Below are 15,243 nucleotides of genomic sequence, written 5' to 3'. Positions count from 1 at the left end.
CTAAGTATATAATTTCCATCATACAATGGATTGCTGCTGTGTTCTCCTGACATTATTACTTAATAGTTCTGACAATACCCAACTCATCATGAGTAGTTCCAATTACATAATCACTGAATGTCCTCCATAAGGCTGAGGAGCATGCCAGGAACTGCATCTCAAACAATGAATACTTATCTGATCCAGATGGCATGGCTTTGCTCCAGGGGTCTGTGCTATGACTCTCCTATTGGAGCTTGCCAGAGACCTTGTCAGAGATACCTCTAATAATTTGGGATCTGCTGAGTAATATGGTCCAATCAGCTATACTTGTACTGAAAACTGATACTATTATAGAGACTCCTCTCTTTGTGCCCCATTCAAAACCAATAGCCTCATGAGTCACATGACAAATGAGTTGAAACAACATTTCCAAATGTGGCTATGCTGTCTTCAAAATCTGCCTACCAAGTTCATGCCTAGCTCTTAGAGGTAGGTGGTACACTTGATTTGAGTAGGGTTTATCTCCCACCCCACAGTGTGTGCCTGTCTTACCAAAGCATCCAGAATACTTGCCACTTCCTGCTCCCCAAGTCCAATTAACATGATACTTAAATAATAAAATAAATAAGATAATAAAATATTAAAATGTCAGCAATAATATGCCCCAAATTTTAATATAAATCCCCATTACCAAATTTTTAAGGAGCAATTAGAGTCCAAAAATTAAATTTCCATGGAAGTTAAATTCTCAAATAATTGAAGTTTTGGGTTATGTTACCTTTCCCTTGTGAAATAAAGGCCCTAGGAAACTGAAGTGGAAATTCATTTTCCCCAATTTCCTCTTCTGGTCAGTTGAGTTGCAGAGGAGGTCTTAATGCCTGAGTGGAGACAGGAGCCCTTTACCAATGATGGCACAATGGTTCTACTTGGAATAGATGTATTTTCTTCAAGACCTTCAATGTCAAATTAATTCAATGCCAAGTGTTTATTGTGCCTGAATTCTTAAAGTAGGCCAGGCACTAGCCTTATATGTACCATGTTTAGAAAACAAGCCATCCCCCTCCAGAAATCTGCCCAAGGTCATCTAGCTAGCTGGTCAGGAGAAGCACCAAGATGCAAATCAAAGGCAGGCTTCCCTGAGAGCCTGCACTCTTACCCCCATGTCTCCTTACTGGTTTTAGTCTTGCCAAGACGCTGGGTAATCTATGCCAGTTGTCTTAAATACGTGATCTATGAACTTAAGTTCATCTGGGCTTTAAATTCATCAAAAGATTCATTTTGGCACTATATATTCAACCATATCTTAAAAGAAAAATACAGTCTCTTTTCTCACAGAGAAAGAAAGTGGTTTTCTTTGAAAAGCTGTAACGACTGTACCAGATGTTATTTGAAGAAACTTTATTTTCTATATGGTATATTTAAAGCCTCCTAATTCCCTTTTTCCCTTTGAGGCCCCATATTCTGGCACCTTAGCCCTGGACTGATGAGAGGTTCCATCTAGTGACACGGCATCTGTGTCCTCTTATGAGCAGTCATTTCAGTATTATACCACAGTTATGCCTTTTTCTCCCTGATTCATAAAAAAAGGAATTTCTGAGGCCTAAGAAACAAGCCCCTAGTTAATGTGTTTCCCTTGTTTGTAAGAAACTAACCTAGAGTGAACGTGGGACAAAATGATGCTTGATAGCTCTTGAGTCTGCATACAAACCACTCAAACCCAACTGTAGCCTTCTCACATCACCCTCCTTAGCCCTGACTTCAGAATGGAACTGTGGGCATCTGATCTCATGCTGTCTATCTAGACATGGACACTGACAGTGAAGACAGCTTCTTCAGTGTTCTATCACACATACAGAACTCAGCTCACTTTTGCATTACAAAGAGCAAATATTGCTCTGCTTCCAATGCCTAAAAGGTTTGTATTTGGAAAGATGCTTCTCAATATTTTCTCATATTGATTTCAGTTGCACCTGAATGGCTCATATTCAAGCAGCTGCCTGTGTAGGGAAGTGTTTTTAGCAGGCCTGGGCAGCTGCTTAGAAGGAAAGTGAAATGTGTACTTCCTACAGGAAACTCTCTACTAGAAAGGCTAGACTATGCATGTTCAGTTTCACTTTCCAAAATCACTGGTCTTATAAGTCATCCCTTCACTGCCTCACCATATGAGAAGTCAGTGAGGAGAGTGAGAAGAGTCCAGGAAGGCTGCAAAGAATGGAGGTTCCTCCATATGGAAGGAAAGTCAATGATTGGGGACTAAACATTTTTTCCTAAAATGGCTAGGTAGATTCCTGGAAAGAATAGTGGAAAATACAATTTTTCTGTTGCTTAAATATTTTAAGTCCATGACATAAAAAAAAGAGTCCCTGTGCTCAGGAGAAAACAAGAAGAAGAAACAGATGGATTAGGTTAGCATCTACAGGAAGTAATAGCATATCTTGTCTGTAAATCACACACACACATACACATCACCCCCAACAGCTGTTATAAATTCAATGAGAACTGAAGGTAGTCAAGGGAAAGAAAAGAAATAAGAGGACAATTGGGTCTCCCTTCTTTATTCAAAATAAGCAGAAACCAGAACTGATGAAGAGTACCTTCTATTGATGAGTCATAAGATGGCATTTATCATCAAACATATTTCACCAACATATGGGACTTGCCAAGTCCCTTAGACTCTCACTGCCCTTTTTATCACATGGTAAAGGAAAAGTATTAATTCCTGCTCTATCTACCCCACAAGGCTGAGTGAAACTCAAAATGAAATAAGGAAGAGCTCTATAAAATGTAAAATGAGCTACATGTGTTCACTAACATTCTTCTTTCCCATGCAAAGAATGAGGTTGGTTTCTTCATTAGTTGTGTGGTGGTTGGGTAGCTGCATGGTTTCAGGCTATGCTTGCCCATCTGCGTAACCTAGCAAAAATTTCCAATTCACTTCTAAGTACAAACCCTTTTGGTCATCATGATTCCCCAAAGTGGATCCTAAATCAGATTTTCCCAATTTTCTGTCTCTTTATCCCTTTCCTTGAGGCAGATTTAAGGCTGGATGATTTGTCTGGCTGGCTTCTTGGCATTGTACTGGCTCTTTGCTTTCTGAATCTCACTGAGTACCATCACAACCTTCCATTTCTTGCCTTTCAAGTGTAAAGGCAATAAAAGTAACAAAAAGTAACCACAAGTTAGCCAGACATATGCTAGACAGTCTGTATAAATCACCTCATCTAATCCTCACAACACTTCTCAGGGAGGCAAAATCTCTATTTTATAGATGAGGAAACTGTGGAAAGTTACCAACAATTAGTAAATTGTGTGTGTGTGTGTGAATACACACACACACACACACACACACACACACACACACACCAAAATGTATGGTAGATCTGCAGAAACTTTGTGAAGAGTCACTGGTACTTCTCTTGTGGAACCCTTTCTTAATCCCAGGTAGAGACTCATTAGCTCATGTGCTGAATCCATATGGCCATCTGACCTGCTTCTGATCTTATTGAAAATCAATATTGAATTCAATAATATCTCATTGAATCCTTACAGTGGGTCCATATTATAGGAATTAACTTCCTTGTATTATGCAGGGGAAAATTCTATTTTAAAACCTGGCTGCTCTTTGAGCCAGATGCTCTCAGGACAGAAGAATTCCTCTTAAGGAAAAAAAAAATTCTTTTTTGTGGGAGGTCATGTTTATGAAATGTATAGCTACAGTCTACTCTGGATGAAGAATGAGAAAAAGGAATCAACTCTTTTGTTCTTTCTTGTCTTTGCCTACTAATTTTCAAGAAAATCTTGGACATTGGAGCTTATTTTACAATCCTTTAATTTTATATACCAAGAAACTAGGACCTAGAGATATTAGGTTGATTTTCCTAAGGTTTACACAGCTAGTGGATGACAGGGGTCCTTTTACTCCACCAAAATCTCTTCCATTCAACAACCTCCACAGTGCTCTGCACTAGGTGATCAGAGACCAAGGAAAAGTAATACCAGGGCCTCATGCATGGATAAATCAAGGACTCACAGAGCTAAATTAACAATATAGTAAGATATGTGCCATCTCACAAAAAAGGTAAATACTATTATGGGTTTTATTGTTTTTTTAAAGAAGCGGTCTCTTAGGGTACCTGGGTGGCTCAGTTGCTTAAGCATCAGACTTTGACTCAGGTCAGGATCTCACGATTCATGAGTTCAAGCCCTGCGTTGGGCTCTGTGCTGACAGCTCAGAGCCTGGAGCCTGCTTCAGATTCCATGTCTCCCTTGTTCTCTGCCCTTCTCCAACTCATTCTCTCTCTCTCTCCCTCTCTCTCTCAAAAATAAATAAACATCAAAAAAATTAAAGAAGCAGTCTGCTTTGTTTCTCCATTTTTAATGTTTCTTTATTTTTGAAAGAGAGAGAGAGCAAAAACAGGGGAGGGGCAGAGAGAGAGGAAGACAGGCTCTGTGCTGACAGCAGACAGCCTGATGTGGGGCTTGAACTCACAAAGCTGGGATGACGAAGTAAGCCAAAGTCATATGCTTAACTAACTGGGCCACCTAGGCATCCCAATGGGTTTTAAAAGTAAAGCACTAATTTAGCTGTATTCAGAGATGTTCCCTGGACAAAGAGGCATGTAAGACTAAATTATACAGGTATACTTTTATGTTATTCTCAATTTCAAGCAACAAAAATTCCTATTCAAGTTGGCTCAAATAATTGAAATTTTTTTGTTCATCAAAAAAAAATCCAGAGGTAAAGCAGGCTTCTCAGTTGGTTGGCTCCATGACTCAATGGTATTGTCTGTATAATAAGAGTACTATGCCACTGCCCTCACTATCAGCTGCTTTTTTGGTCTGTTTCCATTACAATCATAAGATGATAGCAAATGAATCTCTATGCTTCTTTTTTCACAGTGGGGAACAAGTACTTCTGCCCCAATCATAGGTCAAAATTATCTCTTTTCTTTCTTAATCTGGCAGTGTGGGTCACATGGTACCCACTCTGGTCACATCAGCCATGGTCCCTGAACAAATTACCATCCATTCCATCCCTCCTCTATAATATACACTTCCCCAGTGCTATCCAATAAGGTAAATGGATGCTAGGGTGTCAATAACACCACCTTTTTAATAGGATTTCACAAGAAAAATTAGGAGGTTGGACAATTCCAAAAGAGGAAAGAGCAAGAATATAGGCGGGGACAGAGGGAAACTCTAAGTGTGAGGATCTGAATCTGCCTGTACCCTGGAATATACACAAAGAAGTATACAAGAGAGGGGGAGAAAAGTTGTAATGATAGGTTTGGTTCATGCTATTAAAGGGACTTGAGCATCAAGGTGAGATAATTAATGTTAGTTGATAGGGATTATTGAAAGTTTTGTGGGTTTTTTTAAGAAGAAAAGTTAGTAATCAGAAAATTACTTTAAAAACCATTTTCACAATAGTTTGAAGTAAAAAAAAATGATCATTTAGGTGACTAATATATTATACAAGATTAAATGCACTAAAGCCCTAAATTTGAAAGCAGTTATAGGAGGGGGAAGAAAATAATATAAACATTGAAGAGGCAGAGTTTAAGGGACTTTAGTGATTGGACATAAGTAGAAAATAAAGACAAATTCTAAAACAACTCAGGATCTAAGACAAAAGTGGGAGTTGGTAGGAAGATACTGAGGAGAGAGATGAACTCGGTTTCAGAATTCTAAGACATTATACGGAGACTTCCAGCAAGTAGTCAGAATTCAGGTCTGAGAGTAGGCATGAGGTGAGAATTGAATCCATGAGAGCTTGCCAGGCAGAGAGGGAGAGTAGTGGGAGATAAGAAGTGGCTTCTACATCCTATGGACCAGCATGGACTAGAAGCTAGCTGAGGTCACTGAGAGGACAGAGCAGTAGAAGGACAACAGACCTATCACAAACATTCCCAGATGAGCCTGTGAGTTAAACATGTGTTATACTGCACAAAGTTTAAATAGAACAAAGAGTGGGAAAATCCTGTTCTACGAGGTGACTTGAGAGTATCTGATGACATTTCGGAAAATTTTTAGCAAAAAGAAAATGATAGAATGAAAGGGTGAATCAATTGGATGGCTAGAAAAGTTTGATGCTACTTCCTATGGGTTCAACCTATAGCATTCTCATCTGTGTCTTGCATATTTTGCACTCATCCCTGAATGCTTTAAGAGGTGTTGCCATACTGTGTCTACCTTAGGGCTCCTGGTATGTTACTCAGAGATGGTGCTCCATGCTTGCAAGGGAATGTGAGGCAAAGGGAGCAGAGACATTTGATTAAATGAGGCAGACAAAAGGAGAGGGCTAGTTTACAGAAAATATGGAAATGCAAGTGAGTGTAAAATAGCATAAAGGTGGAGGTGTTAACTTTGGCAAGAAGGAGGCACTCTCAGAGAAGAATAGGAAGAAAAATTTGGAAATAGGAAGAGGTTTGGTGAGCTTCCCCTGGACAACCTTGGTGTAAAGTGGGTGAGAAGTGGGATTGGAAGGAAGCCAAGGGGAGTAAGGTGATGCTGTCTAGAAGGTGTCAGAATTCAGGTCAGAGCTGGCCCCTAGTCTTCTTCCTTTATTGGCTAGACCTGCTGTACATTTCTGTCTTTTAATCTTTTTTGTTTGTTTGTTATAGTCTTATTGCTCTCTTCAGACTCATTTCTACATCCTTTCTATTCTTCTAACACCCAATCTCATGTTAGCCCTCCACAGTTGGAGTCTGTGGGTTGGAGATCCAGGCCCTTTTCCTATGCGTAGTAGCAGTTAGATGTCCACCTTGACAAAAGCAGTGTTTTTTCATTACTGCTATGGACTGAATTACATCCCCCAAAATTCAAAGGTTGAAGCCCTAACCCCTGATAGTATGCTTTTTGGAGATGGAGTCTTTGGAAGTTAATTAGGTTTAAATAAAGTCTTAAGGGTGAAGCACCAAACTGATTGGAATCATGTCCTTATAAAAGGTGGAGACATGACAAAGCCTTCTCACTCTCTCCACAAACACACATAGGAAAGGCCATGTGAGCATACACTGAGAAAGTGACCATCCACAAGCCCAAATAAGAGCTGCTACCAGAAAGTGGATTTTCTGGAATCTTAATTATGGACTTCTAGTCTCCATAATAAATTTTGTTGTTTATGCCACCCAGTCTGCAGTAATCTGTTATGGCAGCCCAAGCTGCCATATGTAATATAATCACCAATAAAATCACCAGTATTATTAACATAATCACCAATATAATCACCAATTAATATAATCACCAATAAAATTACAGGGTTTCTTTGCCAGTCCCAGAAAATGTCCAAAATCAGGGGTGCTTAAAACTGGGTTTTATCTTTGAGCCCTAACTAACTCAGGGGCATTGGACTAATACCTCAGGTGTGGCATCCAGAGAATTAGGACAGTGAGCTAATCATTTCAAGTGTTTTTTTTTTTTTTTCCTAACTCTTCTCATTTATGATTCCAAGAAGCAATTTCAGTGTTAGAAGGCTGGTAAACAATGTCAAGTCCCCAAATGGAGACCACATCATCTCCGTTACTAGAGACAAATGTTCAGTCAGCTGGCCTAAAGGACTTTTAAATACTCATTTAGTGCAAATATTCTGATATTTGATAGGGTTGGTGGCAGCCACTGAGAAGATACAGTCAAGAAAAAACCTGGCAGGAAAAAAGTGTCAGTCAGAGAAAACGCCATCGATTTTTAAAAAGTGAATTGCAGGCTTCTCCTCCCCTTTCCTTTGTCAACTATGATTAGACTGTACTTTGCTTGAGTTTACAGTAATGATACCTTACACTCAGAACTGTGCATCCTGAAGAGTATGCTTGAAAGTACTTTACCAACTTGTAGAACACAGTCTTTCCTAGCAGAGTGTTCTGTCTGGCCCCCTCTACTTTGCCCCTCCTCCATGGTTAGTTAACCAGCAGGAATTCTTTTTAGGGCAGGGAAGCTAGGAAGAGAGCTCTAAGAAGCACATTTCCACTGACACAAAAGCAAGCATGGTCCTGGGAAGACAAAGAAAAGAAGAGCAATCCCATTGACTGAAGGTCTAAGGTGTGCCACATGTAACACTTGATATTTTCACCTGGGGATCTCATTGTAAATTCATTCCTTAGAAATGACCACTAAAATACTGTATAATACAGATTAACTTGCTGCCCTGTATCTATCTCCCTTTACCAGGATTTTGATGTTTATACTCATTTTGATCCAATAACCAATGTAAATGAGGCAAATGAAACCACCATTTTGCAAGGAGCATATTAACTCATAATGAACAAAACGGCAAGACTTTACAATCAGGAGTCAGGGCAGCAACTACTGCAGAGGAACTTCTCTCTCTGTACAGAGGAAGAGCAAGGAGGCATGGGAGGAGCACTGGCTTTCAAGTCAGAGTTTCCAGGATAGACAGGATACTAAATACAAATTTCAATGACAACAAGGTTGTGCAAAGGGTCCATACTCATCTATTTATTTCTGGATTTTCCCAAAGTTCACACACTACCACTCTCTCTGGCGCACTTATTCTTTCACAGATGTTCCATGTCACCCAGAATTGTGTGTGAAGCATCTTGACAAATAGTTAAGGACAAAAATGTTTCCTACACTTATATACTTCCAAGTCTTCAAAGTATTTTCAAGTACTTTCACCTGACTATGTGATAAAGTTCATTGTCCTATTTTATACATGAGGAAAATGAAGTATAAAAAAGTTGAATGATTTGGTCTAAATCATCAATCTATAAAATGTTAATAGATAATTCTTAGAACACAATCACAAACAAAAATTTTAACCCAATAATATTTACATAAATTTTTATTGAAGTTTAACATACCTACAGAAAAGCAAAAAAATATATATCATAAGCATACCACTAAAGGAATTTTCACAGAATAAATACACTCATATAGCCATCACACTGATTAAGAAACAGAACATTACCAGCACTTCTGAAGTTCCCCTATTCCCTTTCTAATCACTTGTAGGAATCAATGCTAAGAAAATATTCAGAAAGAGAAATTATGATCTATAAATGGAGATGTTTATTATAAAATTATTTAATATAGTTAACAATTGGAAGAATTCTAAATATCCAGCTTCTGGGGAATGGTTAAGTTAATCATGGTACAGTTATAGTTCAGAATAATATTCACCTTTGATCTCCAATTACAATATAAAAAATGAAAAGAGCTTACTTCTTACTCTAATGAGAAACAGATAAGCTCCAAAAGCATAATGACCCCCCAAATCTGTCATCCAGGCAGACAAAGAGAAATTAATCACAGTTCAGAAATCTGGTGACTAACTTCTAAAGTAGAGAAAAATCTCTAGAATTTCACAAACACTCAGGTCTCAGGATCCCACAATAAGTAAGTCCTTAACTCTGACCTCAAAACATATGAAGCCAGTGAGAAATTGTGTTTAAAGTTGCAACAAAGCCCAGGCCCAGTATAAAGTTGCACAATTATACAGTAGATTGATTTCAGCTTCCCAGCTGAATATGACAGAAACAAGGGTGTGCCTGGGGTGGGGGGCAATTATTCTTTAATTCAGTCTCTACTCTTCTTTTGCTTACAGTATCCAGCATATAATCAAATATTATAAGTCACATAAACAAAGAAAAAAAAAATTGACCTATGGTTAAGAGAGGAAACAGTCAATAGAAGCAGGTCCCCAAGTGACCAATATTCAGAATTACCAGGGGAAAAAATAGATATCATATGTATTTAAAGGAATCTAGGGAGAAATGTGAAGAATATACATTAAAATATGAGAATTTCAGAATACAGATGAAGATTATATAAAAGGACCAAATGGAAACACCAAAAAGTTTGATAAGCTCTACTTCCAATTACTCTTGCCCTCCCCCACCCCCCAGCCAATGGCAGAAGTAGAAGCGTGCTTGCCACTATCTCAAAGAAAAAGGGCTCTTCAGCTTGGGGACATGGTGAAATTATTGGTAACAGGTGAAATTCTCTGGCCTGAAAAACCCACAGGCACAGCAATGGATTGCATCATTGCTTTGTTGGAAGTGAAGAGAAGGGGCTGGTTAGGTATCCTGTACTCCCAGGACAAAGGACATTGGAGTGTTCCCACAAAAGATACAAAGAGACTTGTTTGCTATAATTGCAGTAACAACTCTAAGTCATTGCTATTAACTCAGATTATTGCAAAAGGACTTGTCATCCTTTAAAGCAGGTGAATTCTGTGCCCCTCTAGTTGTGGGTATCATGTATATCATCCAGCAAAATTGGCTGTCATTTCCAGTAGGCTCTGTTGGGTTGTGGCAAACAAACTGAGCTGTTCATAATTTGGGAACATTACCAGACAAAATCAGTTGAGGCACAGAAGAGTAACAACCACATTCAAACTTCTTTTTTTTTACCCCTCTAACATATACTGGAGCCCTGTTAGCTATGAAGCACAGGGCTAAGTATTTTGGGGGTACAGGGACACAGATATTGCTCTTAAAAAACAAGACAATACATGATCAAATGTAATTAGTATCATGAGGTAAATACCAACTTCTCTGGTTATTTAGGAAGAGACAACTTAGCTGAAGATATTAAGAGGTGTGATGGTTGCAGTGGGGGAGTGGAGGTGACAGGTGAGAAATGTATCCAAGACAGATAATACAAACCAGGGAAGCAGGCTCAGTGATGCCCATGCAACCTAAGGGGCAACCAAAGAGAAATGGCCTCTACCTAGCTTTAAGGTCATTGATTCCAAGTAAGAGCACCAGATTATATGGCCAAACTATTCTTATTTTCCAGGGAAAATGTGAAGTATTATGTGACTCTCCTATTTTCTGTATGTTAGAAGTTTTAAAACATCATTAATAGATCAAACATATTGATGGGAATAGACTACCTATTTGAGACCTCTGGCCTGGAGTCTTCCCATATCTAAAAAGGATCTTTGATTTATCTTTGCACAATCAAGTTCCAGAAAATGGCTGCCTTTGTTGTTTTGGTTATTGGTGTTTTCCCAAAACAATAAAGAAATCTGCCCTCAAAGATGAATTCAGAACTCTAGAGAAACAGAAAAAACTACTGACACCTTCAGAATGGCAGCTTTCTTCTGCTTCTAGTCATCATTTAAAATATATATATATATATATATGTATATATATATATATATATATATTGGCTCCAGTTTCAAAATATATATATATATATATATATATATATATATATATATATATATATTTCAAAATATACATATATATATGGCTCCAGTTTCAATGAGAAAACCCTGTTACAAATTTCAACATTTTACCCTCTGAGAGTTTTGGGGCCTGAAATAGCATTTTATAGTCAGAAAATGAAGACTTTTATTATTTTATTGTATAAGATTATTTCTTTGAGGTTTTTAGGAAAGGTTAATCTTCAAATGACTTCCAAAACTCTCCATGATATCAGAACATAGTCATGTGTTATCAAGGTTTTGTCTCCCTCATGCCCAAGATGTAGTAACAAATAGAGCTAGCATTCACTGAGTGTCAAACAAACGACAAAAAAAAAAAGGAAAAAAAAGGAAAGTAAATAATAAAAATTAGAATAAAAATAAAACAAGGAATTAATCAGAAAACAACAGAAAAGATTAACAAAACCAAGTTTTCGTTCTTTGAAAAGATAAAAACTACTAACTAGACTAATTGAAAGAGAGAGAAAGACAGCACCAAATAGATAAAATTATAAGTGAAAAAGGGAGATATTACAACTTATTACACAGAAATACAAAGGATTATAAAAGACTATTATAAACAACTATACTGGACAACCTAGAAGAAATGGATGATTCTTAGAAACATACAACCTACTAAAAGTGAATCAGAAGAAATAGAAAATATAAACAGACCAAGTAAGGAGACTCAATCAAGAATCAAAAACCTCCCCACTCTGCCCCCCCCCAAAAAAAATCCCAGGACCAGATGGCTTCACTAGTGAATTCTACCAAACATTTATGAAGAATTAATGCCAATGCTTCTCAAACTCTTCCCAAAAATTGAAGAGGAAGGAACACTACCAAACTCATTTTTTGAGGCCACTAGTACCCTTATGCCATAGCCAGATAAGGAAACTACAAGCAAAGAAAACCACAGGACAATATTTCTAATTAATATATGGATAAAATTTCAACAAAATACAAGTAAACAAAATTCAATTTCACATTCAAAGGATCATATACCATGATCAATGGAATTCATCCCTGTGATGCAAGGATGGCTCGACATACACAAATCAATAAATGTGATATATCACATTAATAGAATAAAAGATAAAAATCATGTGATCACCTTGATGCAGAAAAAACATTTGGCAAAATTCAACAATCATTCATGATAAAAAAAAAAAAAACCTCTCAAAAAGTGGTAGAGAATGACCATACTTCAACATAATAAAAGCCATATATGACAAACCCATAGATAACATAATAGTCAATGGTGAAAAGCTGAAAGCATTCTAAGATCAGGAACAAGACAAGGGTACTCACTCTCACCACTCGTATTCAACAGAGTACTGAAAGTCCTAACCAGAGCAGTCAAGCAAGAAATAAAAATAAAAAGCATCCAAACCAGAAAGGAAGAAGTTAAACTGTCTCTGTAGATGCCATGATCTTTTATACGCAAAATGCTAGACTTAACACACGTCAAAAAAATGATTAGAACTTTTTTAAAAATGTGTATTTATTTATTTTAAGAGAATATTTATGCATGTGAGCAGGGGAGGGACAGAAAGAGGAGAAGGAGAGAGGGAGAGAGAGAGTCTCAAGCAGGCTCTGTGTTGTCAGTACAGAGCCCGACTGCAAATCCTGAGATAATGACCTGAGCCAAAACTGAGTCAGATGCTTAACTAACTGAGCCACTCAAGTGCCCCAGAAAAATGATTAGAACTTATAAACAAATTTAGCAAAATTGCAGGATACAAAATCAACATACAAGAATCATCTGCACTTGCATGCACTAGCAATGAATTACTTGAAAAAGAAATAAAGAAGGCAATTCCATTTGCAATAGCATCAAAAACAGTAAAATATTTAAGAAAAAATTTAACCAAGGAGATAAATGATCTGTATGCTGAAAACTATTAGACATTGATTAAAGAAATTGAAGACACAAATAACTGTAAAGATATCCTATGTTCATGGATTGAAAGAAATAACATTGTTAAAACATCCAAACTATCCAAAATAATCTACAGATTCAGTGAAATCCCTATCAAGATTCCAATAGCAGTTTTTATAGAAATAGGAAAAAAAAATAATCCTAAATACATATGGAACCACAAAAGACCCTGAATAGCAAAAGCAATATTGAGAAAAAGGAACAAAACTGGAGACATCATGTTTCCTGATTTCAAACTATATTACAAAGTTATAATAATCAAAACAGTATGGTATTAGCATTAAAAAAAAAAAAAAACCAGAAAGATCAATGGAACTGAATACAGGACCAGAAATAAGCCCATGCAAAATGGTCAATTAATTTACAATAAACGATCTAAAAAATATCATAAGGAATGGATAGTCTCTTCAATACATTATGGGAAAACTGGACAGCCTTGTGCAAAAGAATGAAACTAGACCACTATCTTACATCATAAACAGAAGTTAACTCAAAACAGATTAAAGATTTGAACATAAGAACTGAAACCATAATACTCCTAGAAGAGAACACAGTCAGTAAGCTCCTTGACATCAATCTTGGCAATAATTTTTTTTTTTTAATTTGACACTAAAAGCAAAAGACAAAAGCAAAAGTAAATAAGTGGACTCCATCAAACTACAAAGCTTCTGCCCAGCAAAGGAAAAGATCAACAAAATGAAAAGTCAACCTACAGAATGGGAGAAAATATTTGCAAGTCATATATAATAAGGGGCTTAATATCCAAAATATATAAATAACTCACACAAATAATCCAATTAAAATAAGCAAAGGACCTGAATACACATTTTTTAAAAGAAGATATTCAAATGGCCAAAAATTACATGAAAAGGGCCTCAACATCAATAAACACCAGGGAAATGCAGACCAAAACCACAGGAGATATCACTCACACCTGTTAGACTGGCTATTATCAAAAAGACAAGCTATAATAACAAGTGCTGGTGAAGACTGGAAAAAAGACAACACTTGTACACAGTTGATTGGAATGGAAAACAGTGCAGAGGTTCCTCAAAAAATGGAAAGTAGAACTACCATATGATTCAGCAATTCCACTTCTGGATATACATAAAGAAAATGGAAAACAGAACTACCATATAAGGCAGCAATTCCATCTCTGGATATATATCCAAAGAAAATGATATCTCAAAAAAGACACATACTCCCAAGTTTATTGAAGCATTATTTACAGTAGCCAAGACATGAGAACAACCTAAGTGTCCATCCACAGATAAATGGATAAAGAAAACATGATTAATACACACACACACACACACACACACACACACACACACACTGGATTATTATTCAGCCATGAGAAATAAGGAAATTTTGCCATTTGTAAGCAACATGAATGAAACTCGAGGGTATTATGCTAAATAAAATAGGTCAGACATAGAAAGACAAATAGTATAAGATATCACTTATATGTGGAATTAAAAAAAAGCCAAACCCACTGAAGCAAAAAATAGACTAGTGTTTGCCAGAGGCTGGAGGTTAGGAGAAAGGGGGAGATGTCGCTCAAGGGTACAAAGTCTTAAAATGAATAAGTTCTGGGGAGCTAAAGTACAACATGGTGATTATAGCTAATAATACTGTATTATGTACTTAAAAGTTGCTAAGAGATTAAATGCAAAAGTTGTCACCACAAAAAAGAAAAATTGTTTCTATGTAAAGTGATGGACGTGTTAACTAACCTTGTTACCACAATGCAATCATTTTGCATTATATACATATATCAAATCATCATGTTGTATACATTAAACTTATACAAGATTATATGTCAACTATATCTCAATTATTCTAAAGGTAAAAAAATAAATAAATAAAATGGGCTGCATAGACCACAATCTAGTAACTGGATCTTGTAAGTTAAACTTTAAATACTCAAGGAGTAGGGGACAGACCCATGATTCTAAAACAAAAGCTCCATTTTTGCTACATGGTCCAGGTCTAGATGGAAGAAGAAATAGAACTCCTAGTCCTTCTGGGAATCAACATGTGCTATTTTCACAACAGTGAAAATAAAATAATTAATAATAATAATAATAATGGGAAAATATAACTCTTCCTCCCCTTCTCTCTAATATGTAGATGTATAGATAAAAAT

The sequence above is a fragment of the Panthera leo genome, chromosome D4 (assembly GCF_018350215.1).
Source record: "Panthera leo isolate Ple1 chromosome D4, P.leo_Ple1_pat1.1, whole genome shotgun sequence".
NCBI lineage: Eukaryota > Metazoa > Chordata > Mammalia > Carnivora > Felidae > Panthera > Panthera leo.
Note: the sequence above shows the minus strand (reverse complement) of the source record.